Genomic DNA, 27,701 nt, shown 5'->3' on the forward strand with positions numbered 1-27,701 from the left:
GGAAGCCTGGAGACTACACCAGAAAGTAACAAATACATAGGAAAAAGAAAAATAAAGCCTGTTAAAAATTATATAGGTAAATACAAAAATTCTAGATATATAATTGTTCCCATTACTTTTCTTCACTTCTTTTAAAAAATTAGATTATATAAAGCAATAAAGTGCTAAAAAAAATAATAAAATAAAAAATAAAGTACTGTTTGGCTGGGTTTATAATATGCATAACTGCATAATATGCATGACAATAACAGAATAAAGAAAGAGGAAAAAGATACACTAAAGTCAAGTTTCTATAATTCACCAGAATTAAGTTAGTATCATTCTGAAGGGGACCATAAGTGTTTATCACGAGAGCAACCAATATGAAAATAACATATTGAATGAAATGAACAGAAAAAAATGTCTCACTAAAAAATATTTAACACAAAGTCAGTAAAGGAGGAAAAGGGGGGGGAAACATGATAACAAACAGAAAATCACAAAACAGCAGATATAAATCCAACATCAACAATTACATTAAATGTGAATGGACTATACACCCCCATGCAAAAGGCAGACAACATAAGACTGAATTAACAAAAACAAGACCCAACTGTATGCAGTCTACAAGAGATATATCTTAGGTTCAAAGACATAAAAATGTTAAAATTAAAAAACAGAAAAAAATATATACTATGTAAACAGTAACTGTAAGAAAGCTAGAGTAGCTATAAAACTAAAAAGACAAAACCGAATTTAATACAAGAAATGTTACTTAAGGCAAAGATGATTTTTTCATAACGATGGAACAGTCATGACAACATGGAGACATAATAATTATAAGTCATACACATCTAACAACAAAACTCCAAAATACATGGAAGCAAAAAAGTAAAACTAAAAAGAAAAACAGAGGGGGCACCTGGGTGGCAGAGTTGGTTAAGCGTCTGACTCTTGGTTTCAAGCTCAGGTCATGATCTCAGGGTCTTGAGATAGAGATCCACATCCAGTTCTGTGCTCAGCGTGGAGTCAGCTTGGGATTCTCTCTCTTCTTCTCTGCCCTTCCTCCCCACGCTCACTCACTTGCTAATAAATAAATTAAAAAGAGAGAAAGGAGGGGGGGTGCCTGGGTGGCTCAGTCAGGTAAGCATCTGCCTTTGGCTCAAGTTAGGATCTTAGGGTCCTGGGATTGAGCTCCACATCAGCCTCCCTGCTCAGTGAGGAGTCTGCTTCTCCCTCTCCCTATGCCCCTTCCCCTGCTCATGGCTTTTTCTCTCTCTCCCTCTCTAATAAATAAACTCTTTTTAAAAGAGAGAGAGAAATAGACAATGCAACAAAATTAGTTGCAGAGTATAATGAATGATAGAAAAAGAAAATCTGCAAGGATACAGAAGACCTGACAAACACTATCAATGAACTTTAAATAACTGACAGTATAAACTGCAGAATACGTATTCTCTTCAAATACACATAAAACATTCCATCTAATACACCATATGCTGGGCCACAAAATAAATCTCTGTAAATTTAAAAATACTGAAATCATGAAAAGTACCTTATTTGATCCCAATAGAATCAGAGACCCACAACAGAAAGAAATCTGGGAATACTCCCAAATACTGGTAAATTCAACAACAAACTTCTAAATAACCCATAGGTCAAAGAAATCACATGGAAAAATTAAATATATTTGAATTGAATAAAAACAAAAAGTGTATCAAAATGTATGGAATGTAATTAAAGCACTGCTCAGAGAGAAATTTATAGCTTTAAACAACTATCGGAAAAGAAGAAGGTCACAAATCAACAATCTAAGCTTCTACCTTAGGAAACAAGTGGGTGGAAAGAACACACTAAGCCTAAAGCAAGCAGAACAAAAAGACAAAAAAAAAATGTTAGAGTGGAAATCAAACAGAAAATAGAAAGAATAGAAGTAATCAAATAAAAGTTACTTTTTTAATTTATTTTTTTGATAAAGGATGGGGAGCAGAGGGTGAGAGAATCTTAAGTGGAATCTTAAGCAGACTGCGCTGAGCTCAGAGCCCAACGACCTGAGCTGACACCAAGGGTTGGACACTCAACCAACTGTGCCAGCCAGGCACCCCAAAAGTTGGCTCATTAAAAAGATCAACGGAATTGACACACTTAGATTTACCAGATTTTACCAGACACACTAGATTTACCAGAAAATAGAGAAAGGATGTAAATTACCAAAATAAGGAATGAGAGAACATCACCAACCTTATAGTAACTTAAAAGACTATTTTAAAAATACAAAATTTTTATCAACATATTAAATAATTAATATGAAATGAACTAGTTCCTAAAAAGCACACATTATCAAAACTCAAAAAGAAACAGAAAATCAAATGGAACTGTAAACGAGCAAGTTAACTGAATTAGTAATTAAAAATCTTCCCACAAAGAAAAGCCCAGGCCCATACAGCTCTATAGGTAAATGCTATCAAATAGTTAAATAGCAATCCTTAGGAAACTATTTCAGAAAATATAGAAGGGGAAAACACTATCCTTCAATGAGACCACTGCTGTCCTTATACCAAGTTGGATAAAGGCATCACAAGAAACTGAAAGACTAATATTCCTCATAAATATAAACACAAAATTCCTTAATAGAATCTAGGCAAACCAAATTTAGCAACATATAAAAGATACATGTTATGTGTATGTATATAGCACAACTGAGTGAAACTTATCCCAGGAATACAGAGTTGAGTCAATCTCTGAAAATCAATTATTGTAATACACCGTATTAACAGAATAAAAGACAAAATCCATTATGATCATCTCATTGGATGCAGCAGGGAAAATCTGACAAAATCCAACACACATTCACAATTAAAAACTCAACAAACTAAAACAAAATGGAACTTCCTCAATCTAATAAAGGGCATCCACAGAGAACCTACACTTAACATTACACATAATAGTGAAAATCTTACATGCTTCCCCCTGAAGACCAGGAGCAATGCAATGCATTCCCAATGCTTATCTAACATCTTACTGAAGGATCTAGCCCATACAACAAAGTAAAAATGAATGTATTAACATCCAGATTGCAAAGATCTGATCTTATTAAACCTGTATGTTGAGCAGCCCAGGTGGCTCAGTGGTTTAGTGCCGCCCTGATCCTGGAGACCCAGGATCGACTCCCACATCGGGCTCCCTGCATGAAGCCTGCTTCTCCCTGTGCCTGTGTCTCTGCGCTCCCCCCTCATGAATAAATAAATAAAATCTTAAAAAAAAATATATATATATATATATATGTTGAGACAATATTAAAAATTAATTGTGCGACGCCTGGGTAGCTCAGTCAGTTCAGTGACCAACTCTTGATTTCTGCTCAGATCATGATCTTAGGGTTGTGAAATCCAACCTTAGGCTCTGTGTTGTGTGGGAAGCCTGCTTGAGATTTCCTCTTCTTCCCCCCACCCCCCCGCCCCGCTGCCCCTGTCTCACCCCCCCCCCCCCCGCCTCACCCGGCCCCCCTGCCTCACCCTGCCGGCCCACTGCATCCCGGCCCACTGCATCCCCGTGTCCCTTCACAGACTCTGGAAAAAAAAAATTGCATTTCTATACAATGAATAATTTAAGTCAAATTACAGAAATTCTACTCCCAATATCAAAAATTCTAAATTCTTCAGAATAAATTTAATGACAGTATAAGACACATAAATTGAAAACTAAAAAAACATTGTTGAAAAAATTAAAAAACTAAAAAACAGAGAGACATCACATATTCATGGATTGGAAGACTCTTAAATTAGCAATCTTTCCCACACTGCTCTATGGGTTCAAAGCAAATCATCAAATCACAACAAATGTTTTTTGTAGAAATTTACAAGTGGGTCCTAAATTTTGTATGTAAATAGAAAGAATCTAGAATCCTTTTTGAAAAAGTTGGAAAGATTTACACTACCCATTTTGGTTTTTTCTTTGAAGTTTTATTTGTATTTCTTTTTCTTGAGTAAATGTGGGGCTCAAACTCACGACCCCATGATCAAGAGTTGCATGCTTCACTGAGCCAGCCAGGCACCCCTACACTACCCATTTTGTAACTTACTGTAATACTACAGTTATCAAGACAGTGTAGTACTGGAGTAAAGATAGGAATATAGATGGTTAGAATTGGAATGAGACTCTAGAAATAAATCCTTATGTTAAAAGCAACTGATTTTTTTTTTTTTTTAAACAAAGGTGCCAATATAATTCAAAGGAAAAAGAACAGCCTTTTTAACAAATGGTGCTAGGGCAACTTGGCATCCATTTGGCATCAGAAAAATTTAAAAACTTAAACCATACACAAATGTTAATTCAATATGGACCCTAGATCTAAATGAAGGAGCTAAAAGTAAACAGAGGAGAAAATCTTTGTGATCTTGGATAAAGCAAAAAGTTCTTAAACATATCAAAATCATAAACTGTAAAACGAAAAAATTATAAACTTGACTTCATTAAAAATCTCTGTACTTCAAAAACACAAGTATAAGAAAAAGTAAGCCACAGACTGGGAGAAAATCTTTGTAAATATGTCTATAATAAAAGAGTTTAGCCCAGAATATATAAAGAACTTTTACAACTCAATAATAAAACAAAAAAAGCCTAACCAAAAAAAAAATGGGCAAAAGGTTTGAATAGAATTCCACCAAAGATGACCTATAAAAAGCTAAGAAGCACAGGAAAAACTCAACATCATTGTATTTTGGGAAATGCAAATTAAAATCAGACATAGAATTTTGGGACCCCACATCCCCTATGTTGTTCAAAGGTCAACCATATACTTTCTCTGTTAATGACGCTAAGCAAAGATTTGACCTTGCCCCATTTGCGAGTTCAGATCTTTGCAGAGAGCATCTTTGTATAGATGGGTTTACATTTATAGTTCTGTACAATGTTTCTTGACAATTTCCATTTAATCAATAACTAAATGTGATAAGCATTCCTCCCTTGGCTTCCAAGATTCTACCCTTCTCTGGTTTTCCTCCCTACTCTTTCTCCACTTACTCATTACATGCAGATATCCACCAGCCTTCTTCTGATTCCACATATTGTCCCTAGAAATCCCATCTACACCCAAGATCTGAACTCCCACTATTGCTGATGACCTCTGACTCTCTAATTCAGAGAAACCTCTCCCTAGTTTTACTTGACTGATTAACTCCCTCCAGGCTAGCTTTAATACTTCTGTTTACTCCTAGATTACATTTACATAATTCTAATCTGGCATTTAATTATAATGTATTCTCTGCAGTTCTAGGTCAGGTATCCTTCGGATATGCCACCAAACACACAGTCATTTATCTTTATAGCGCTTTCCAATTTGTATTACAAATAATTATATATACAAAAAAACAACAACAAATAATTATATGTAAATTATAAATAACCATTCATTTTCTCTCACAGGCACTGCTTGAGACTTGGCACTACTTCTTATTCACAATCTTCTCAGTACCTAATATAGTGCAAGACCCATGACAGGCACTCTAAAATAAGCAGAAGAAACAAAATGTGCTTTAAATTGTAAACATGCAGGGCACCTGAGGGGCACAGTCAGTTAAGTGTCCGACTCTTGGTTTCAGCTCAGGTTGTGATCTCAGAGTCACGAGATTAAGCCCCATGTCAGGTTCTGCACTCATTGCAAAGTCTACTTAAGACTCTTTCCCTCACCCTCTGCCACCCCACCCCCAATGCACACATACATGGGCACTCTAAAATAAATAAATATTTTAAAAATAGATGAAAAATAAATTGTAAACATACAACTCTGAAAAAAACTTTCAGGAATTTATTTTTTGAAAGGAGAAAACAGGCCAAGAAAGATTAAGTGACTAACTCAGTCAATTCTTCGTCTCCTGAATCATAGTTCTCATCCCTCAAAATCATAATGTCTATTGGTCGTGCTTACTGATCTAAGTTTCCAATGAACCTCCAGAAGGAACATAAAAATACTATTTAAAAAAAATTTTTTTAGAGGGATGCCTGGGTGGCTCAACATTGTGGGTCTGCCTTTGACTCAGGGCGTGTTCCCAGGGTCCCGGGATCGAGTCCCACACTGGGCTTCCTATATGGAGCCTACTTATCCCTCCGCCTGTGTCTCTGCCTCTTTTCTCACACTATCTCTCTGTCTCTCATGAATAAATGAACGGAATCTTTATTTTTTTAAAAGATTTATTTATTTAACATAGATAGACACAGAGAGAGAGAGAGAGAGGCAGACTCAGGCAGAGGGAGAAGCAGGCTCCATGCCGGGAGCCCGACGTGGGACTCGATTCCGGGACTCCAGGATCGCGCCCTGGGCCAAAAGCAGGCGCCAAACCACTGAGCCACCCAGGGATCCCCGAATGGAATCTTTTAAGAAAAAAAAAAAAAAAAACTATTTAGAGAAGAATTGCATCCACCCCAGCTCTTGCTAGCTATATCAGTTGTAGAGAACTCTGATGCTAATTTTTACTTAATAGTTTTTCTGCCCCAAATAGGCTAATCTTTAACTGAACCAATCTTTTCACATATCCTTCATATATATCACACACCTGTATGTGAAAAATAATGTGCAAGTAATAATTTGTCAGCACTCCAAAAGTACGTAATTATATTGTATGCTCTATAAGTTAACAATAAAAATATGATTCAGATGAGAAAAAACACTGAATATGAACACTAAAGACAAGCACTTCAACTTTATCATAATCCCCATAGTCCATTGCTAATGTTTTCAGTGGTTGCTATGTTATCCTGCAAATGTGTTACTGGGCAACAACTCAGAAGCTAGGACAGCAAGCTTACTAAAAAACAAATGATTCAAACCAAGATTTATAAAAATACTGAGACTCTTTTTTATAGCTTTAAATGAAGCAATTTTGTCATAAGCATCAGATACATAATTTACAGCAAGACTACAAAAATTATCTAGAATTTATTTAAAGACATATTTTCATACTGATAGGCACTTTCCAAAAGGAAATGGATAGGTTTAGGTTCTTCCCAACTCTATGAATTTTAATGCAAAAGAAATTTGAAGTTATGAAGCACCTGGGTGGCTTAGTGGTTGAGCATCTGCCTTTGGCTCAGGTTGTGATCCTGGGGTACTGGAATCAAGTCCTACACCAGGCTTCCTGCAGGGAGCCTGCTTTTCCCTCTGCCTGTCTCTGCCTCTCTCTCTGTGTATCTCTCATGAATAAATAAATAATATCTTAAAAAAAGAAAAAGAAAAATTTGAAGTTATAATATACGGAAACTAATTAACTGGGCACTTCTTGCTTAATTTCTTTACTACTGGATTACATCTCTGTTAAACTTAAAAAAGAAAAAAAAAAAGCTAGACTAGTTTGACTACACAGTCTGTGATCTCTCCGTGACACACAGAGGCAGCCCCAATGGAAAAATAAAACTCAAGACAACTGCTACTTTATTAGGGACAAATCAAAGTACTGACATAATTCATAAATAAGTCTTGACTAGAAAAAAAGTAAAATGGAAAGGGGTAAGTAAAATGGGAAGATAGGGAGAGAAAAATTATACAAGGGAGGTAGAGGAGAGAGTTGGAGGAAGTTTCTTTAAAATTAAGATTCTACTAAGGAAGAACCAGGAAACTGATCAAACTCCCCATGCCCACTTGAGAGTAGTGCCAGCATTCCTGAGGGAGTCCTTACTGCTAATATTGTCACGGGAAATTCTCAAATATCACACTTTCTAGGAATACAATCCTTCCTTCCAATTCCAATGAATTCCCACTCTATAATCCCCTTCCTTATGGTTTACAGTTGCCCTTCCTCTCTGTTACTCTCTCAAAAGATTTTCATTTACTTCTACTACACTATGGAAGGGGGAAAGGGCAAATGCACATTCCTCATCTCTAAGAAACATTTATTCAGCAACTTCCATTTGGAAGATACTAAGGATACAGCTCATTGAGATCTGGTGTTCTGACCCTAAGGAGCTTACAATCTACTTAGGAAGGTGAAGCATATACACAAAAATGATAAAATGCAATATGAAGTGTAAGTATCAGAGGAGTATGACGAATAAAAACATTCTATAGGATTTCAGAGATGAAGAAGTTCAGAACATACTACCCTAAAATATGCCATTTTGGTGTACTGATTGAGTTAAAGACACTTGAGAAACAACAGGTGCAAAAGGGGCATTCTGTCCTTCCTTGTTCCTCCTGAAAAACAGAAGATAAAAATCCCAGAAGGAGGAAAAAAAAAAAAAAAAAAAAAAAACCCTGTACCAGGAGTAAAGAAAACATTCTTATCACCAGAGATGGGGAATCAAAGCTGAGAAATCTGTACAAACAAGCCTTATTAAACTAACCTTTATCTTCCTAGTCACTTCTCCACAATTTACTACTCAGCAGAAATCTCTTTGTCTTTTTCACAAATTTATTGTTTCTTTATCTAAAAGGTATAAAAGCTTTCTGCTCTCATCACTTCATTCTCATTCAGGAGTCTTCATTCTCCTGTGAAGGCCCCCAAGCGCATGTAAAAAAAAAAATTTTTTTTTAATTGTGTGCTTTTCTCTGTCAATGTGTCCTATGTCATTTAATTCGTAGGCCAACTAGACACTCAGAGAGTAGAGAACTCTTCCTCCCTTACAGAGATTATGGTGGAGTTAAACTTTATGGAAAAGGTACAATTCAGATTTTAGGAAAGAAGGGAAAAATCAGGTAGGGAGAATGACATGAAGACTTAGAAGAAAGGGTGACAGCATGAATAGGTTTAAAGGATAGTGAGGAAATCAGCCTGGACACAGTATAGTTTTCCTACGAAGAACATGAACAGGTAAAGGCAGAGAGGAGATTTTGAAGAGCTCTGATTAAGAAATGTGAACTCTAGTCCGAAGGGAAGAGTACCTCAGGAAACTTTTTACAGATACATGCACACATTCTCTAAAAGTACACAAAGATTAGACAATTTGAAAAAATCACTAACGTAATATATTATGGATGACAAAGTTAAAATAAAACTCATTTACTTTAGGCAGAGGCAGTACCTAGAGAAAACGCGCGCGCGCGCGCACACACACACACAAAAGGATTCTGACAATAAACTAATCTTTCTGTTAAGATGTCCTTCATTTCGGGCACCTGGGTGGCTCAGTGGTTGAGCGTCTGTCTGCCTTTGGCTCAGGTCATGATCCCGGGGTCCTGGAATCAAATCCCGCGTCAGGCTCTCCCTCTGCCTGCGTCTCTGCTTCTGTTTGTCTCTCATGAGTAAATAAATAAAATCTTAATAAATAAATCTTAAAAAAAAAAAAGACTTAATTCATTTCATTCATTCTTCTAAGCTTCTTGAATTAGAACTTTCCATGACAAAATGCTGACTTTGGATTACTAAGAATTTATCACACAACATGAGCCATTCTTGATTTTTCTTCTCTTCTTGTCTTGTCCAACTCTTGAATATTTCATTACTTCAATATTAGCATGTGGAAAAGAAAAAGGGGGAGGGGACTAAAATGAAGTCAATGGATTTTTGCAAAGTAGTTAGACATGATGTAAAGAACATTAAACTTCAAGTTCCAATTCTCATTACCAATAGCTTGATTTCAGAGAAGTCTTTCAGTCTCATAGTGTCTCAAATGTTCTCACCTCTTTTCTTACATACTTAATATGTTATAGCACTCAAAAAAATCATGAAATTATGCTGTGAAAACTACATGCCATATAGTCACACAAATTATATCATTAAGGGTTCAATGGGTGGAGAAAAGAGTGAGGTTATTGGCTCTACCAGGGCTTTAAAAACCACTTGCAGATATAGTGTTTCAACCTCCCAATGTGCTATGTAATCCTAAATTAGTATTATTCTATTATCAGAAAAATTCCTGAATATAACCTGCACATCATCTGGTTAGAAAATATTCAAAAAAAAAGAACATCGGACAAGCAGTGTCCCAAGTAACAAGTTATTTGAGGGTAACTCAAATCCATTTGCAACTCTCTGGAGACTCCTGTATGACACTGATATTCAAAACATTCTAGTAATTCCACACGAAATGAATTTGAAATCAAACCGCAGTACAGAAGGTGTGTATTAACTGTAACCACCTACAGGCTAAACCCATGAATTTACAGAATTCTGAATCCAGATAATTGTAGGATAGATACGTTTAATTATATTCTAGTTGAATATTCGACTTGTTTACGGAGATGTTGCTTGGTAACAGAAGCAGTGCTTTAACAACCTACTTGGTTTTAGACCTACTGAAGCATTTTGTGCTCCTAGCTTAAACACTTTCAACTATAACATATATAAGAAATCAAGAACAAGTTTCTTGCCGTCCTAGACACCTCTGAGATTTTACTGAAACAGCTTCATAATCACAACTAATATAACTGTAACTGAAGACTCTAAAAATACTTGGCATTTTTAAGAGCTAAGGGCCCATTCATTGTGGTCAAAAGCTAGTCAATAAGGATTCATTAAAATATGTCCATTTAAACCAGGTACTCAGGGATCCCTGGGTGGCTCAGCGGTTTAGCGCCTCCTTTGGCCCAGGGCGTGATCCTGGAGTCCCGGGATCGAGTCCCGCGTCGGGCTCCCAGCACGGAGCCTGCTTCTCCCTCTGCCTGTGACACACTCTGCCTCTCTCTCACTCTAGGTCTATCATAAATAAATAAGTAATTCTTTTTAAAAAATAAAATAAATAAACCAGGCATTCATTTACACAGTCTAGACGTTATCTCTGAGATGACTGCCAATGTCTGCGGGGTTATGGAAAACGGTAGCACAGTTTTCCATCACAGATTAAACTGGTGGTACCACCACGCGTGCAACCAGTTAGTAAAGTGTCTGCACGAGCATCACGCCGGGGTCCATCCCAAAGCTCCCTAAAGGGGCGCCTGGCTGGCTCAGGAGGAGCGCGCACTCTTGATGTCCTCTTCATCTGCGGGTGGGGAGTTCCAGCCCCACACTGGGGGGTAGAGATAACTTACATACACATAAACTTCAAAAAAAATTTTTTTTTAACCTCCATAAAGAGTTTCACGTGCACTTAATTGGCCACAGAAGAGGTTTCACGACCTACGTCTCTAACTCTCCCTCCAATTCCTCTACAGGAAAAGTAACAACAAAACAATTCAGGGCAAGAGGTGAAGACGGAGCTTTACCAAAACTACAGACAAGCCCGCGCCCGCCTCCAAGGAGGTCACGTACCAGACTCACACGCGTGAAGCTTCAGGGCGCCCGGGGCCGGGGCCGCGCCTGCCGCCGCGGAACACCTGCCCGGCTCCGCCCGCGGGCACTGCGGGGAGGGACGCGGCGCCCCCGCGGGGTGCGGGCCCCGCCGGCGGCCGCTGCGGCGCGGGCTGGAGGAGGGCCGAGCGCGCCCCGGGGCTCGCGACTCCAGGGAAATCGGGGGTATCCCGGGAGAGCTCCGGGGGCGGAAAGGGCGGCGGCGGAGAGCAGCTTCGCGCCGCCTCGGCGGACGGGCCTTCTCGGGGCAGCGAGGCAGGCAGGAGCCGCCGCCAGGCCCGCCCGCCGCCCCTCCAGCCCAGGGAGCGCACCGGGTCCCGAGTCCTAAGAGCGCGCCAGGCAGGAAGTCCCGCCCCCACGCCGACGTCACCGACGCCGCGGACGCCGGGCGCGACCAGCGACCGTTAGAGGGAGGAGGCGAGCCGAGCCGCGGCGGGAGCGGCGGGGGCGCCACGACGGAGCGCTTGGGGCGCGCAGACTCCCGCGAGCCCGAGGGACCCCGGCGCTGGCTTCAGCGAGCAGAGTGACGGGCGCGGGGGAGCGGGCGGCCGGTCCCCCTCGCCTCCGGGCAGCGCTGCGTTTCTAGGGCCCCCCGTCGCACTCTTCCCCCCTCGAGGGCTCCGGGGAGGCCCTGCCGCCGCCGTTCCGCCCTCGTCCCCGATCGCGCACACTTAAGGGCCGCGAGGCGCCTGCTGCCCCGTCAGCCTTGCGGCCTCCGCCCCGCGGCGCAGTCAGCTCCGCAGGCCCGGCGGACGTGGCCGCCCCACACCCCACACGGCTCACCTGGTTGCCGCAGGCCAGGGCCCGCTCGGGGGGCTTTGCGAGCTGGTGGTCCTGAGGGCGTGCAGCAGAGCTGGAGGAGAAGGTAGCAGTTTCTTGAGAGCATCCCTTAACATGCCAAGGGCTGAAATGAGGTCGGGTGTTCAGCCGTTAAGGATCCGTCGTAAAAGACAAGCGCGCTCTCTTTGCCGCCTTTGTTCCAGGGTCCTGGTTCGGGGTTTGGGTTCTCCCTGCTCTGTGAAGCACAGCTTAGTTCTCACCCGGGCTCTAGTTACAATTAGAAAGGCAACTGGGTTGGCACCTCTTTTGTTGAAAGGAGGAAGGAGAAGCCATTTGGATGGGACTGTAAGTTGGGTCATGTGGAGTGTCAACGCATGGCTGACAAAGGCGTGGGGAGGCAGGATCAGTGAATGGAAGGTAGAATCCAGAGCCCAGCTGCTGGGCCAAGTAGCTCGCATTTGCTGAGCGCTCGGCTGTCAAGTACCAGAGCCCTTTTTCATGTCATGTTATTTAACCCTAAAGCAGGGTTCTTATTATTTTCTCAACTTCACCACTTTACCCAGAGCCTTTACTGGTAAGTATTGAAGCCAGGAAGTCGGGACTCCAGAAGTCTTGGTGGTAATCAGTAAACTGTATGCTACAAATCACTGCCAAGTGGGAAAAACGGTTATCTCGGGGCAGCCCAGGTGGCTCAGCGGTTTAGCACCTGCCTTCGGCCCGGGGCGTGATCCTGGGGACCCGGGATCGAGTCCCACGTTGGGCTCCCTGCATGGAGCCTGCTTCTCTCTCTCTCTCTCTCTCCCTCTCTCTGTCTCTCATGAGTAAATAAAATCTTTAAAAAAAAAAAAAAAAAAAGGTTAGCTGAGAAATAACGGAGACAGGCTTTTTATTTTTTAGCTCCTTTCTCAAATAAATACCATATGAATCAAAAACTTAAATGTAAAGAATGAAGCCATAAAAATACTACAAGAAAATCAAGGTGAATATCTTTATTTATTTCTATTTATTCATAGAGACAGAGACAGAGACAGAGAGAGGCAGAGGGAGAAGCAGGCACCATACAGAGAGCCCAACGTGGGACTCGATCCAGGGCCCCCAGGATCACGCCCCGGGCCTAAACCACTGCGCCACCGGAGCTGCCCAAGGTGAATATCTTTATAATCTTGAGCTGAGAAAGGCCTTTGCTAAGTATGAAATGAGAGAAGCCATAATGGACAAAAAACTGATAAAAATTAACCTCATGAAAATTGTAATCTTATACAAATTGTAATCTGCACACAAAAAATGAACCAGTGGAAGATACATTTGTATCATGTGGAAAGAGAAGGAAAAATATTCCTGCTATACAAAGAGCTCATAGAATGTCAATTTTAAGGGGCGCCTGGGTTGCTCAGTCAGTTAAGCATCCAACTTAGACTATTTTGGCTCATAATGATCTTAGGATTGTGAAACCCACCCCTGCATCCTGCTCTGTGCTCAGTGCAGTCTGGTAAGACTTTCCCCCCTTTTCCTCTGCCCCTCTCCCCTATGCTAGTGGGTTTGTGTACATGCTGTGTGCTCTCTTCTCTCTCAAATCAATCTTCAATTTTTTTAAAGTATCAATTTTTAAAAACAAATTATCCAAGGAAATCAATAGGACATTTTTAAACTAAGAAAAACAAACATCTAATTAAATGAAAAGATGCTCAACATTCCAAACACATCCTTTTTGTCCATCAGGGTACATAGAGATACGTGGTTACTATTGCTATTGTGCACTATTGATGGTAAGGTTGAAATTGGGACAATCTTACTTACCAAAATTTCATTAGTCTTTGCCCCAAAATCTCATTTCCCAGTCCATTCATTCTAAGGAAAAAAGCAAAGTAAACGTTCACATGGATATTTCTCACTCCCTTTTTGTAATTGGTGTTTTTAGAAACAAAACAAAACAAAAAGAAGTGCCATCACTAGGATGCTATTTAAGTTACAGTGCATGTGGACATGGAATACCTTTAAGCCATCAGAAACAATGATGAAAATATTCATATGAAATACATTAATAGCATATGGGTCCCCCCCCCCATAAAAGAATATAAATTAGCAGGAGCAGTGTCATCTTGGCACAAATATATATGTGGATATAAATGTACAAAAAAGATCTAGAAGGATGTTGCCCAAAATGCAGATGGTTTTTATTTTGTCTCTTGGACTTTTTTATCATTTGAATTTTTTTATTTATTTTTTATTTTTTTTATTTATTGGAGTTCAATTTGCCAACATATAGCATAACACCCAGTGCTCATCCTGCGAAGTGCCCCCCTCAGTGCCCATCACCCAGTCATCCCAACCCGTCACCCACTTCCCCTTCCACTGCCCCTTGTTCGTTTCCCAGAATTAGGTGTCTCTCATGTTTTGTCACCCTCACTGATATTTTCACTTGTTTTCTCTCCTTTCCCTTTATTCCCTTTCACTAATTTTAAAAAAAAAATTTTTTTTAATTTTTATTTATTTATGATAGTCACAGAGAGAGAGAAAGAGGCGCAGAGACACAGGCAGAGGGAGAAGCAGGCTCCATGCACCGGGAGCCCGATGTGGGACTCGATCCCGGGTCTCCAGGATCGTACCCTGGGCCAAAGGCAGGCGCCAAACCGCTGTGCCACCCAGGGACCCTCCTTTCACTAATTTTTATATTCCCCAATCATTTGAATTTTTAAAATAAAGTACATATCATTTTTACCGAAACTTGTTTTATTTTTAATTAAAGATATGTTAGTGAAATGGCAGCCAGTTGACTGTAGATGCCCATAGGTAGAGGACCAATGTGAAATAATTATATCTGAGATCTAAATTCTCAGCTTTTTAAGTGTCCATAAATTTGATTATATTAATTTACCTCAAGTTAGACAAATGTAACTCATCACTTGGACATCATGATTCTGACTTCTTAAATTGGACAGTGTATCTTTCCTGTTGTTTGCTGTTTACCTCTCATGGTATTTGTCACACTGAATTAGAATTCCCTCTTTCTGTCACTAGACTGTATGCTCCTTCAATATATCCTTTTCTTCCATATGTTATATATTTATTTTGCCCTGATTCATTGTCATCTACTTTATTTTTGTATGCAGAAATTTTAATTTTAATGCAGTCAAAATAATGAATTATACAGATATTACAGGGATAGTTCAACAATTCTATGCCAATAATTTGACAACTCAAATGAAATGGACAAATTCCTGAAAAGAATACAAAAAAACTGACACAAGAAGAAAAAGAAAAGCTAAATTAGATGAGTATCAAAGAAACGGAATTTCTAATAAACTTTCCCACAAAGAAAATTCCAGGGCCAGATGGGTTCACCAGTAAATTTTATCAGACTTTTAAAGAAGATAAAATACTAACCCTAAATATTTCAGAGAATAGAGCAAGAATGAACACTTCGAAACTCATTTTATGATGCCAATATAATCCTGATATCAAAACTTGACCAGGACATTTTACAAGAAAATTACAAACCTCATGAATATAGACTTTAAAATTCTTAATGAAATATTGGCAAATTGAACCTTGCAATATAAAGGGTAAAATCCCAAGGAAGATGTGGTTTAACATTGAAAAGTCAGTGTAATTCACCACATTAACAGAATGGAAAAGAAAAAATATTGATCTCTGTAAATGCAGAAAAATCTGACAATCCAAACCCATTCATGGTAAAATACTTAAAGCAAGTATAGAAGGGAACTTCCTCAGTGTAACAACAATCATCTTTAAAAAAATGTAATGGTGAAATATTAAATTTTTTTCTCCTAACATTAGGAGAACATAATGTTTGCTGTCACCACTTCTATTCAGGGTTATGTTGAAGGTCCCAATTAGTGTAATAATAAGAAAATGCATAAAGATCAGAAAAACTTGGACTTCCTGATTTCAAAACTTACAACAAAACTACAGTAATTAACACAGATGTACTGCCAAAAACATGTATCAGTGAGATGTAATTCAGAGTCCAGAAATAATACCTTTATATTTATGGTCTATTGACTTTTGACAAAGGTGCCAAGATAATTCAATAGGGGAAAGAATGGTCTTTTCAAAAAGTGATGATGTTGGGAAAACATGGAGAAGAATGAACTTGAATCCCTATACATATACAAATGTTATGATACGTCAAAGACCTAAATGTAAGAGCTAAAAACTCAGAAGAAAACATAGCCATAAATCTTCATGGCATGGCAATGCCTCACCAAAATTTAAAAATTTTGTGCTTCAAAGAACACTATCAAGAAAGTGAAAAGACTGCATTTCCTGGTGCTCCTCTCAGGCCAAACCTTGGCCCCCAACCTTCCCCATTTCAGATGAAGTGAGTGCACTACATGTGGAAGAAGAGAAAATCCCGTAAGTTAGCTGATGCCAAGGCATTTCTGAGTAACTGGTGCATGACAGCTGTGTGACTGTGGAGAAAGGGATCTAGGTTTCCGAGCAGAACACCAAGGACTACTTTTGAGTTCTGAACCTTAAGAACTCTGATACCTCACCGCACAAGGTTCTAGCAGTGTTGGTGTGTCCACAGTCTCTGCCTTATTTTGCTGCTAAATTCCGCCTCAGTGTGACTGATGCTTCCAGAAGACTGTGGCTTCCTCAAAAGTCTTGGGGGTGTGCACTGTCTTTGATACAGCAATAACTGTAGATTTCAGCACCCTGGAAAGTCAGAAGGATCTGTGCCTTGATGCCACCAGCACAATGAGGAAGAGCCAGTGTTACCCAAGCTCACCTCCACCTGTCCAGGCTGGGCCCCATATTCGGAACATAGGCTGGGCTACCCTTGTCACCCTTCCAACTCTACACCACCCACTCTCCCCAGCAGATCATGGGCTCCCTGGTGATGGATTACTTCGCCAGATAGCAGAACCTATCCCCAGACAAGATTTTCCACGTTATTGTGGCCCCTTGCTACAACAATAAACTGGAGGTCCTCTGAGAAGATTTTCCCACAGCTTCACATGGTTTCCTGGGTGCTGACTGCATATTAACCTCAGGTGAAATTTTTTCAGATAATGGAGGAAAGTGACCTCTTGGTGAAAAGACACTGCCATGTACACTCTGCTTGGAGGCCTGAAGGAAAAGATGAGGCACCATGATGGAGCCAGCTCCAGCAGGTACCTGGCACACATCTTCAGGCATGCAGCCAACCAGCTGTTTAATGAGGATATGAGGGAAGTTACCTGCCACATCCCGAGGAACAAAGACTTGCAGGAGGTTAACTTTGAAAAGAATGGGTAGGTTCTGTTATGCTTTGCTGCTGTGTACTGCTTTCAAAACATCCAGGATGGTTCTGAAACTGAAGAAGGGCAATTTGTCATACCACTTGGTAGCAGTGCTTGCCTGGACCAGAGGATGTTTAAATGACGGAGGCCAAGCCCAGACCAAGGATGGGCATGCAGACAAGGTGCTGCCATGGCAGATGGAAGGCATACACACTGATATCCCCATGCAGCCCCCTAGACCAGTGCCCACATACAGGAGCTATACCAGGAGTGGATAAACAAAACCAACTGCCCCAGACTCCAAGAAGTTGTGCACAATGTACCAGGGCCCAGCGCTTCCTGCCATCAGCTGAGACATCAAGTGGTAAAGGTCAAGAAGGCTGGGAGGCAGGTCCTATTAGCTGCCCGAAGAGAGAAGAGCAGCTGAGTGTGAGCATCACAGACAGTGGAGGAAAACCGCTCAGCTTCTCAGTTATTACTTTGGTTTTTCAGAATTCTCCATACCCTATTTGTTCATGGCTCCCTCATTCAGTTTGATATGGTGCTATCTTTGTAATAATACGTGACTGGAATAATTTAACATAAGAGAAGCACTGCCCCATGTTAAGTATCCTTTTAGCTTAAGACTGAAAAACATCCCGAAGAACAAAAATGAAAACAGATTACTATCTTTTAGGCCTAAAAAAAATCCAAAAAATGTCCTGTGAAGAGCTAAGACCCCAGAAGTCCAGATTCATGTGCCTCAGAAAGATTTGATGTGGAAATTAAGACAAGATGCAACCAGGTTGCAGGTTTAGTGGTGCTACAGTCCACAGTCTGCCTGATTAGGCTCTTATTTTTAATCAATTATGTTATTCTTGAAAATATTTTTGCTAGAATATGAATAAATTGCAACATTTTGGAATCAGGGGCTCATATACAAATCTGGATTTCCAGCTTTTCTGGCAACAGTGGGTCACGTTCTTCAGTGCTGTGGTTGCCAGAGTGCAGTAGTAGCCTCCTCCTAGGACCAGACCTCCAACTGTGTGACCCTGTGTGTGCTGGTGGCTTAAACCCCAAACTCACACTTTTACAATTCAGCCTTTAAGCTGAACTCACCTTGAGGGCAGGGGAGGTCTGGCAAGAATGGCAAGTGTTACAGACAGAAAGGAGGATGGAGATGGGCTGCCCCACTTAGGCCAGGCTGTGTGTTCAGGAGGCAACTACCTTAATCCCTCCGCAGTGGGTTAATAGCAGAAGACCCTCCTGATCCTGCTGTGGTCCTGCCTCCCTGGGACCTGTGCTTCTTGAGGGACTCTCATTCTGCAGCCTGCACTGTTCCTGTGAGCACATCTTAAGAAGTAAGAGAGAAAGTGGTTTATCCACAAACAAAGAGAAAGCAACCAGAAATCTACAGAATCATGGCACTCTACATCAGAACTCGTTTTTGAAATGAAAGACAGCTGAGAATGGCCTGGAGTTTGTTTTTCAAAGCACTTGGGTTTTGTTAACATGAGTGATGATGTTCTTAAGCTCTCCATGCTCTAAACCCTTAGCAGGCTCAGTTTCCTTCATCGTATTCTGTATCATATTGTACCCGTATACTTACCGAGTTGATAGCTAGATATTGTGTGAAATTGTATATTTTTAGGGCACTTGGCTGGCTCAGCTGGATGAGCATGAGACTCTTCATCTTGGGGTCATGAGTTCAAGCCCCACATTGAGTGTAGAGACTACTTAAATAAAAACTGTTTTAAAAAATTGTACATTATTTTCTTTCAATCTATTCACAATCAGATTTCATCCTTCACAGTAACTGATACAGAATAAACAGGAAGAGCGTGAGGGGAAAAAAATAAAGTGAAGAGATAACCTACAGAATAGGGGAAACTATTTGAAAATCATATCTGATAGGAACTTGTATTCAAAAATATATAAAGAATTCTTACAATTCAACAATAAAAAGACAAGCCAATTTAAAATGGACAAAGGATTTGAATAGAGAGTTCTCTAAAGAAGATAAACAAAAAAAAAAAAAAAAGAAGAAGAAGATAAACAAACAGCCAATAAAGCACATGAGAAGATGATCAACGTCATTTGTCATTAGGGAAATGTAAATCAAAACCATGATGAGATATCATCTTATACTCACTAGGATGACATGGATAATAACAACCATTAGTTAGGATTTGGAGAAATAGAAACCCTCACACCCCAGTGGTAGGTAATGTAAAATGGTGCTTTGGGAATAGCTTGGCCGTTCCTCAAGAGTTTAAAACATAAAGTTACCATATGACTCAGCATTTCTACTCCTAGATATATACCCAAGTGAATTGGAAACATATGATCACACAAAAATTTGTATACAAATATTCATAGCAACCCTATTCATAACTAAAAGGTAGAAACAACCCAAATCCCCATCAACTAATGAATAAATAAACAAATTGGTATATCTATGCAATGGAATATTACTCAGCCATAAAAATGATGTGCTGACATGCTACCACCTGGATGAACCTTGAACACATGATATACTAAGCAAAAGCTACATATTTTGGAATTAAATAGTGATGAGGTTGCACAACTTTGCAAATATATTAAAACCACTGAATTATACATTTGAAAAGTGGGTTTTATAGTATATGGATTATATAAAAAAATTAGGAATAAGTAAATAAGTAAAACTGCAGTCACAGACCACATGATTGTATATATAGAAAAGCCTATGTAATACACAAAGGAGCTACTAGAAGTCACAAGATATAGGGTCAATACACAAAAATCAATTCTACTTCTGTACACCAGCAACAAACAATTGGGAAATGAAACTGAAAACAATACCATTTGTATAATGTATCTAGAAATATCAGAAACCTAGGAATAAACATGACAAAATATGTACAAGATCTCTGTATTGAAAACCATAAAACATAGCTGATGGAAATTTTTTTTTAATATTTTATTTATTTATTCATAGAGACAGAGAGAGAGAGGCAGAGACACAGGCAGAGGGAGAAGCAGGCTCCATACAGAGAGCCCGACGTGGGACTCGATCCTGGGTCTCTAGGATCACGCCCTGGGCTGAAGGCGGCGCTAAACCGCTGAGCCACCGGGGCTGCCCTGATGGAAATTTTTAAAGTCTTAAATATGTCATATTCATGGATGGTAAAATCCTATCATTAAGACAGTAAAACTCTATCCATTTTCCATTTTTCCTTTGATTTGTAAATTCAACCCAATCCCTATCAAAATTCCAGCAAGCTCTCTTTGGGTTTGTTTGGGGTTTTTTTTAGACATAGATGAAGTAATTCTAAAATTTATCTTAAAAGCTGAAGGACCTAGACTAGCTAAAACAATATGTAAAAAGAACAATGTTGGAAGTCTTATACAACCTGATTACAAGGTTTCTGTAAAGTTATAGTAGGCAAGATAGTATGTTACTATATAAGGATAGGCTAGTAAATAAACAGATTCAAGTCTACAAATAGAACCCCCCCATATACAGTCATTTCATTTTTGACTAAGGCACTAAAGCAATTAAATGTGAAAGAAAGTTGTTACTGTTGTTTTAAAAAAAAATGTTGCTAAAACAATTGGATATCTATTTGTTTTTTTTAAAAAAGGATATCTATTTGTTTATATGTATTTAACTCCATATATAAAATTAAAGATGGTTCACAGAACCATAAAACTTCTAGAAGAAAACATAGAAGATCATCTTTATAACTTTGGAGTAGGCAAATATTTCTTGCATGGGACACAAGAGGCACTACTCATAAAAGCAAAAATTGACTTGGACTTCAAACCTTGAAGTCAAGCTGGACTTCATCAAAATTTAAATTTCTGTTCTTCAAAGACAGCATTACACTACAGACTGGGAAGTATGCACCACATATGTATCAAGCAAAGGACTTGTATCAAGAATATATAAAGAAGTCCTACAAGTTAATAACAATTAAGTTATGAACAATAACACACTGAAGTTAATATCTCAACTGAGTAGGTATAGAAAAAATGTGCCTCAACATAATAAAGACTATATATGACAAGTCCACAGCTAACATCATACTCAACAGTGAAAAGCTGCAAGATTTTCCTCTAAGATCAGGAACAATACAAAGTTGCCCACTCTCACCACTTTTATTCAAAATAGTATTGGAAATCCAACTAGGAATCAGAAAGGCACTAAGTGCACCCATATTCAAAGCAAAGGCAGATATATGATCCTGAGGGATAAATCCAAACTGCAGAAAAGCTTCATAAGCTATCAAACAACAATGGGTTTGTCTACTAGGGCAGATAAATGAAAGAAATTGCTATAAAACTGAAGGCTTTGCTATTATGGAGTTAACAAAGTTCACATAACAGTAATTGGGATAATGGGGTCCTTAGAACCTAAGAGGAAATTGTGCACAAGTTCCAATGAGAAAAAGTGAGGACATTTGGAGTATCTGAGCAAGAAAAGAATGCTCTAGGATATGGGAATTCTTTTAATAAAGAGCAGGCATTCCAGTATTGCTTTTTACATTTAATACTTTGTTGCCAGAGCCAGAACTAATGTAGAGAAATATGCTTATACTTCAGAATGTCAAGGAAAAAAAGTTATATGTCATATGGCTCAGTGGCAGACAAAAACTATTTTTGTCTCTTAAAATTTCACATACTTTCTCCTTATCTCTCCTCCTTTCCTATTTCTCTTACCATTCTCCTTTTCCTTCTTAATCTCTTTCATCGTCTTCATTTGTCTTTTTCCTCAAAATCAGTTTTCTCAACCTTAGTTTCCTTTCTGAGTCCCTTAAGGAGCCAGTTTTCCTAATTGCTTTCTCTTACACCTATGAGATCTTAAATTACAGATATCCCATATATCTGTTACATCCTGTGGCTCTTTGGAGGGCCACAAACCATTGTAATATCTCAGGGTTTTTGCCCATCAAGAATGCATGCTCCATGTAATAAGCTCTTTGAGGGAAGATCATGTTTGGTTTATCACTGTATACTTTTGCACTTAATAAAATTCTTGGGATATAGCAGGGAATCAATAAATATAATTGATTGAATACTCATCGGGTGAAAAGTGAAAAATGGGGGCACCTTGGTGGCTCAGTTGGACACCTGCCTTGGGCTCAGGTCATGGTCCCAGGGTCCTGGGATTGAGCCCCGCATCAGACTTCCTGCAGAGCAGGAAGCCAGCTTCACCCACTCCTGCTCTCCACTGCTTATGCCCTCACTCACTGTCTCTGTCAAAATATTTTTTTTAAAGTGAAAAACAATCTCTGATATAAACTTATAAGCCAACTAAACTACTATTCTTGGGTGTTTTTTAGACAATGCTACCTACTATTGATTACTGAACAATACCTCCACATTCCAGGAATGTCTTCCTGAGATTATATCCTTGTGCTTTGATCAAAGCTGGAAAGCACTTAATCACAAAAGCAGTGCGTTTGCAGCCTTTTCTGAGTTTGGATTACTTATACAGCTAATTTCATCTATCATAACTGAAGTTTTTTTTCCCTAGCTTCAGTTTCAGACACTGATCACTTCCTAATTTTTTCACTAACCTCTGATGCTATAGAGCCTCTTTGGTACTTATATCCCATTATTCAAGTTTATCAGTTTCAGTTGAGGTGCAAGAATTATTAGAGAGAATGAAAAGAAAGTGAAGGCACTGTAGGAGAGGGAGAAAAGAAATAGAGGTCATTAAACGTTTCTGTTTCTTTTTTATCTGTAAGAGCTCCCCTAGCTATAAAACTTTGTGGTCTTGATGGTTACACCTTGAGTGGTTCACAAGAAAAGCATGTAGCAATCTGTGGAGATGTTAGTTGCCTCAAGGTTAGGGAGACAGGAGAACCCTGGGTGGCTCAGTGGTTTAGCACCCGCCTTTGGCCCAGGGCGTGATCCTGGAGTCCCAGGATCCAGTCCCCATCTGGCTCCCTAAATGGAGCCTGCTTCTCCCTCTGCCTATGTCTCTGCCTCTCTCTCTCTCTCTCTCTCTCTCATGAATAAATCTTTAAAAAACAAAAAAGATTAGGGAGACAGTGCTACCAGCATTTGTGGGTAAGGCCAGGGATGCTAAATATCCTCCAACACATAGGACTTTGATCAAAGGAAAAGAGGACACCAGGACAGAATCAGATGAGTCGGGTGACTCAGTTTGTTAAGTGTTTGCGTTTGGCTCAGGTCATGAGCCCAGGGCCCTGGAATCGAGCCCCATGTCCAGCTCCCTGCTTGGTAGGGAGTCTGCTTATCCCTGTCCCTCTGCCCCTCCCCCTGCTTATGCTCTCTCTCTCTCAAATAAAAAAATAAAATCTTTTTTAAAAAATCAGATGAGCAAGATATTTATTGGGGAGAATGGCTGTTAAGAATACAGGAGAAAGGAAGAAGTAGGCCAGGAGTGCCTTCACACTGATGTAGCTCTGACACTCAGGAGAGAGGGAAACAAGCAAGGTTAGGCAGGGAGAGCCTTAGGATGCGGTATAGCTCTGACAAAGTCTTGGCCAGGCCAACAGGGAGCCTTGGAGCAAAAACTGACCCCCGTTTGAGGGGTCTCAATTTGGGCAGGCACAGTCTGGCTCTAGTACCCTTACTGTGCTCAGCCATTGGTGGGGAAATGTTCAAGGAAGGTAAGGTTGTAGCATATATGCTGTGGTGAATTCCCAAAGTATGGCACTAGAAGACTGTTCGCTAACTACAAGCCTCACAGCAGGTGCTCAAGGGGGCTCACTCTTGCTATTTCTCTCTCTCTCCCCTTTATAAAGAAAACAAAAATAACACTTTACCCAGAAACCTTTGCCTATATAAAGCAAGAGAACAAGAGGATATAAACAAGATCATCTGAGACATGCCAAAGTGATGAGTTTGATGCTTTTCCTTTCTTTTTTCTCCCCTAGGTTAAAGTTGGTCACAATAAATTTGGGGAGACAAGCCTTGAGAATCGAGATCCAACATGGAAAATAAGATGAATTGACTTCCCAGGCTGCATGAGTATTCACATTTCTCATTTGCAATGGGTTTGTTTCTTCTTATGACCTCAAAATGCATTGAGGAACTTAGGGAAAACTATATGGCATTCTTTAGGTTTTCCTTATCATCACTAAGTGAAATAGCATCAAAATATTTTTAGAAAAGTGGCAGCATCTGGCATACAGTATCAATAATCTTATCATAGATCCACTGAGGCTCTCACTTTACTGTCAATTTCGTTCGCATTCACAGTTTTAGCATTACAGCTAACTATTTTTTTAGTTGATGATCTGCAACCCTTTGCCTGAGCTATAGGCAGGCACTTTGGTGGGGGGTTGGGGGGGGACAAGAATCTTCATATCATCATTAACAAATGCTTTACTAGTTTCTTTATTTGGCCATCAGGTGCTTCAGAATAGGCCAGTTTGGGAGGAATTTTCTTGGCATATTTTTAATTTGTATCTTGATTTTTGGAGGTAAATTTGTCATTTTTAATTGCTGCCGGAGGCATTTTGTTGAAGGATTCCTTTTTGGTTCCTTCATCTTCGTCATCTGCTTCATCTTCTTTATAAGTATCATTTCCTGATATTTCTGTAGCTTTAGGAGAATTTGCATCTATTATTTCTCATCCTCTTCATAATTTCCTCAATCCTATTTTTTCTTTCCAGTCTTTCCAGCAGATTCTCTCTCTCGAAGATCTGAGCAGTGTATCCCATGACCACCTAAATACCCCTTGCCCCTCACTGATCCATTTTCTCCACTTATGTTCTGGGTGCAGCTCTTCTACAATTCCTCTAGACTTCTCTTCCTGAGCTAAACCTTAGAAGAAGGAGATTACTAGGACAGACTACACCCCCATCACTCAGTTGGTCTCAGGGCTGCAACTGCTATTCATCCTCCTCCTCTAGTACCCATTCCAAATCCTACTGTTTTACCAGTAGTAGCTTACCTAGGTGTGACCCAAATCCTTATTCCTAAAGAGAATGCGTGGTTATTGGCAACTGTATCCTTTTCAGGCAGGGATTCCTGCACATGTCCTCCCACATCTCCAATTACATATTAAGAGACTTCCAAGGGTTCCAAGGGAATCACCTAGGATCCACATATATTTTTCCCCATCCATTATGTGAAAGCAGCCCTTCCTCTTCCTGTTGATCTAGGTCACTTGCCCCTACCAAGTTGGGGACTCCTCTTCTTGCCTGCTGGGGGCCAGACACAAAAAGTCCAAAGTACGCAAACAGTAGCCATAGTGTATAGTTCAGTGGGACTCTAATTGTGTTCCTTGACAAAAATGCACTTCCTTTGGGGACCAGGAATCCTAAACTTGCAAAGCCCAGAGTTGTGAGAACAGGAAGCACAATGACTCGTTGAGATATTAAGTGGGGCCACTTCTGCTCCCCCCACTTTGTTCCTGGACCCACATATTCTTCCTGTTAGGGGCAATGCCAATCAGATGTCTCCGATTTAGTGGACATACTGCATCCTGAAGGATGATATGCAATCCTTACAGAATATTGCCTCTAAACTGACACTTCAGCTGTGCTTTCAGTAGGTTGTCTAGCGCTCTTAACAGGCTGGCTGCTTCTGGGTAGTGCAGTGGGTGATAAAACCAGTAGATGCATTGGTCACAAGCTTTACACCCACATCACCTTTACTGTGCAGTAGTTCCGCTGTTTGGATGTACTGTTGAGTTAAATCCCATGCCAGCGGATAGGGCCTTCTGTAAGCTCCTAGATAGTAGTATAGGCTGAGGCTCTGCAGGCAAAATAGGCAAATCCATACCCAGAATAGGTATCTATCCATGTTAGGATGAAGTATTGGTCACTACAGAACGGAAGGGCCTCAGTGTTGTTGACTTGCCACCAAATGGCTCGTTTATCTCAAGTAAAATGCCTTATCAGGGACTCAGTGTTAGTCTCTGTTGCTAGCAAGTTAGACCTCCAGAGATAGAAGCAATTAGATTGGTCTTGGAAGGGGAATTCACGCTGTTGGGCTCATGTGTAGCCTCTATCTCTGCAAATGTGGCCATTCCATTCAGGTGCGCATTGTGCCAGTTTGGGGGAGGCCATGACAAAGCTTGGCTAACATCAACTGGAGAATCTTTTTATCTACTTGATTGTTTCATACCCTTTCCAATGTTGGAATAAACGTGATACAAACATCTTCACCTTTTGTGACCACTCTATTATGTCTGTCCACATGCCTCTACTCCAGACTTCCATGTCTCCAATCTTCCAGGCTTTTCCTTTAAAACCCTGACCAGCTGGCCAGGCCATGGCCACTGCCCAGTCAACTATATAAATTCCCATCAGGGGTACTTATTCTTTCATACAAGAAAGTCTTTCATGACCAACTATACTGCTTGAAGCTCTGCCCACTAGGAAGATTTTCCCTCTCTATTGTCTTTTAGGGACACCACTGAATATGGCTGTAATGTGCTGCCATCCACTTTATAGTTTCCACCCATACACCAAGCCAACCCATTCATAACCAAGCTTGAGCTTTTTTTCTCCTCCCTTAGCTGGCCAGACAGCCAGAGGAAGGGGTGCTAGTGGGTCATATGGGGGTGGGGCTACTAGCTTATGCGGTTAACTCATGCCTTGGGATTTTATTTTGAATGCATCATTTCCATATTACGATGAACTGCTGCTAGGCCCATCAACTTTATGACTAGGAAAGTCTCACAGAATTCAGCTCATGATGGCAGTTCTAGACACATAGTAACTTGGTGCCTCATGGTCAAGCTTTCTGCCTCTAATGGGGCCCAGGACTATGCCAGCGGCTGTTCCTTGAAAGGAGTAAAATCTTCTGCTACAGATGGCCTGACCTTGCTCCAAAATCCCAGAAGACTATATTGTGATCTCCTATTGGGACTTGCTTTAAATTCCACACTGCCTGCTGCAGAGCCCATTGCTGTTTCCGACTACTTAGAACTGGCAACCTTCCATATACCCCAGGATATGAGCTAGAATGGTATTCCTAGGTGTGAAATTTGTGCTTTTGGAATCCAAAGAGGCCCACCAGACATTGTGCTTCATTAGTAGGAAATGCAAGATACAGAAGTTTGTCTTTTACTCTGGAGGGGATGTCTTCACATGTCACTGACTATTGGGCCTCAAAATTTTACTGAATCTTCTTACAGTTTATCTCTCACCCTCTGGATACATGTATCTTACCAAGGCCTCTAGCATGCACGTCATGTCTTACTCATTCTACCCATCAGTATATTATTGGTATAATATTTCAGTGTAATGTTCTACGGAATGTCCAGACAGTCCAGATCTCTTCAGACTGTATTATAATAGAGGGCAGACGAATTAACATAGTCCTTGGACAAAAGTGGAAATAAATATGACCTCTTCTACATGAATGTTAATTGCTTCTTATCCTTATTTCTGGTTGGAATATAAAAGAGCACATTCAACAAATATGTGGCCACATATCAAGTACCTGAATCCTTATTAATCTGCCCTAGCAATCAATTATAGCATGTCCAACACAGCTCGAATTGGACTACTAGTTGGTTAAGCTAGCT

General features: G+C 40.1%; 1 protein-coding gene and 1 long non-coding RNA gene across 12 annotated transcripts in view; one reads left to right on the forward strand and one right to left on the reverse strand.

Moving 5' to 3' along the window:
- The window catches only part of CEP83 (centrosomal protein 83), a 147,595-nt gene extending 136,296 nt beyond the window's left edge, over positions 1-11,299 (reverse strand). For 8 of the 11 annotated variants that reach the window (XR_012005850.1, XR_012005849.1, XR_012005848.1 and 5 more), the window contains exon 1: positions 11,157-11,298. The gene's annotated coding sequence lies outside the window, so the exon portion shown is untranslated. Of the gene's footprint in view, positions 1-901; positions 1,017-11,156 lie in introns of those variants that run through there. The other 3 variants (XR_012005851.1, XR_012005853.1, XR_012005845.1) reach the window with 2 other exon arrangements.
- A 296-nt stretch (positions 11,300-11,595) lies between these two features.
- On the forward strand, positions 11,596-27,536 carry LOC140602888 (uncharacterized). The gene is made up of 3 exons (XR_012005854.1): positions 11,596-12,060; positions 12,989-13,120; positions 24,094-27,536. It is a non-coding gene; the product is annotated as an uncharacterized lncRNA (long non-coding RNA).
- Positions 27,537-27,701: the final 165 nt, after the last annotated feature.

Source organism: Canis lupus, chromosome 13 (genome assembly GCF_048164855.1).
Source record: "Canis lupus baileyi chromosome 13, mCanLup2.hap1, whole genome shotgun sequence".
Taxonomy (NCBI): Eukaryota; Metazoa; Chordata; class Mammalia; order Carnivora; family Canidae; genus Canis; species Canis lupus.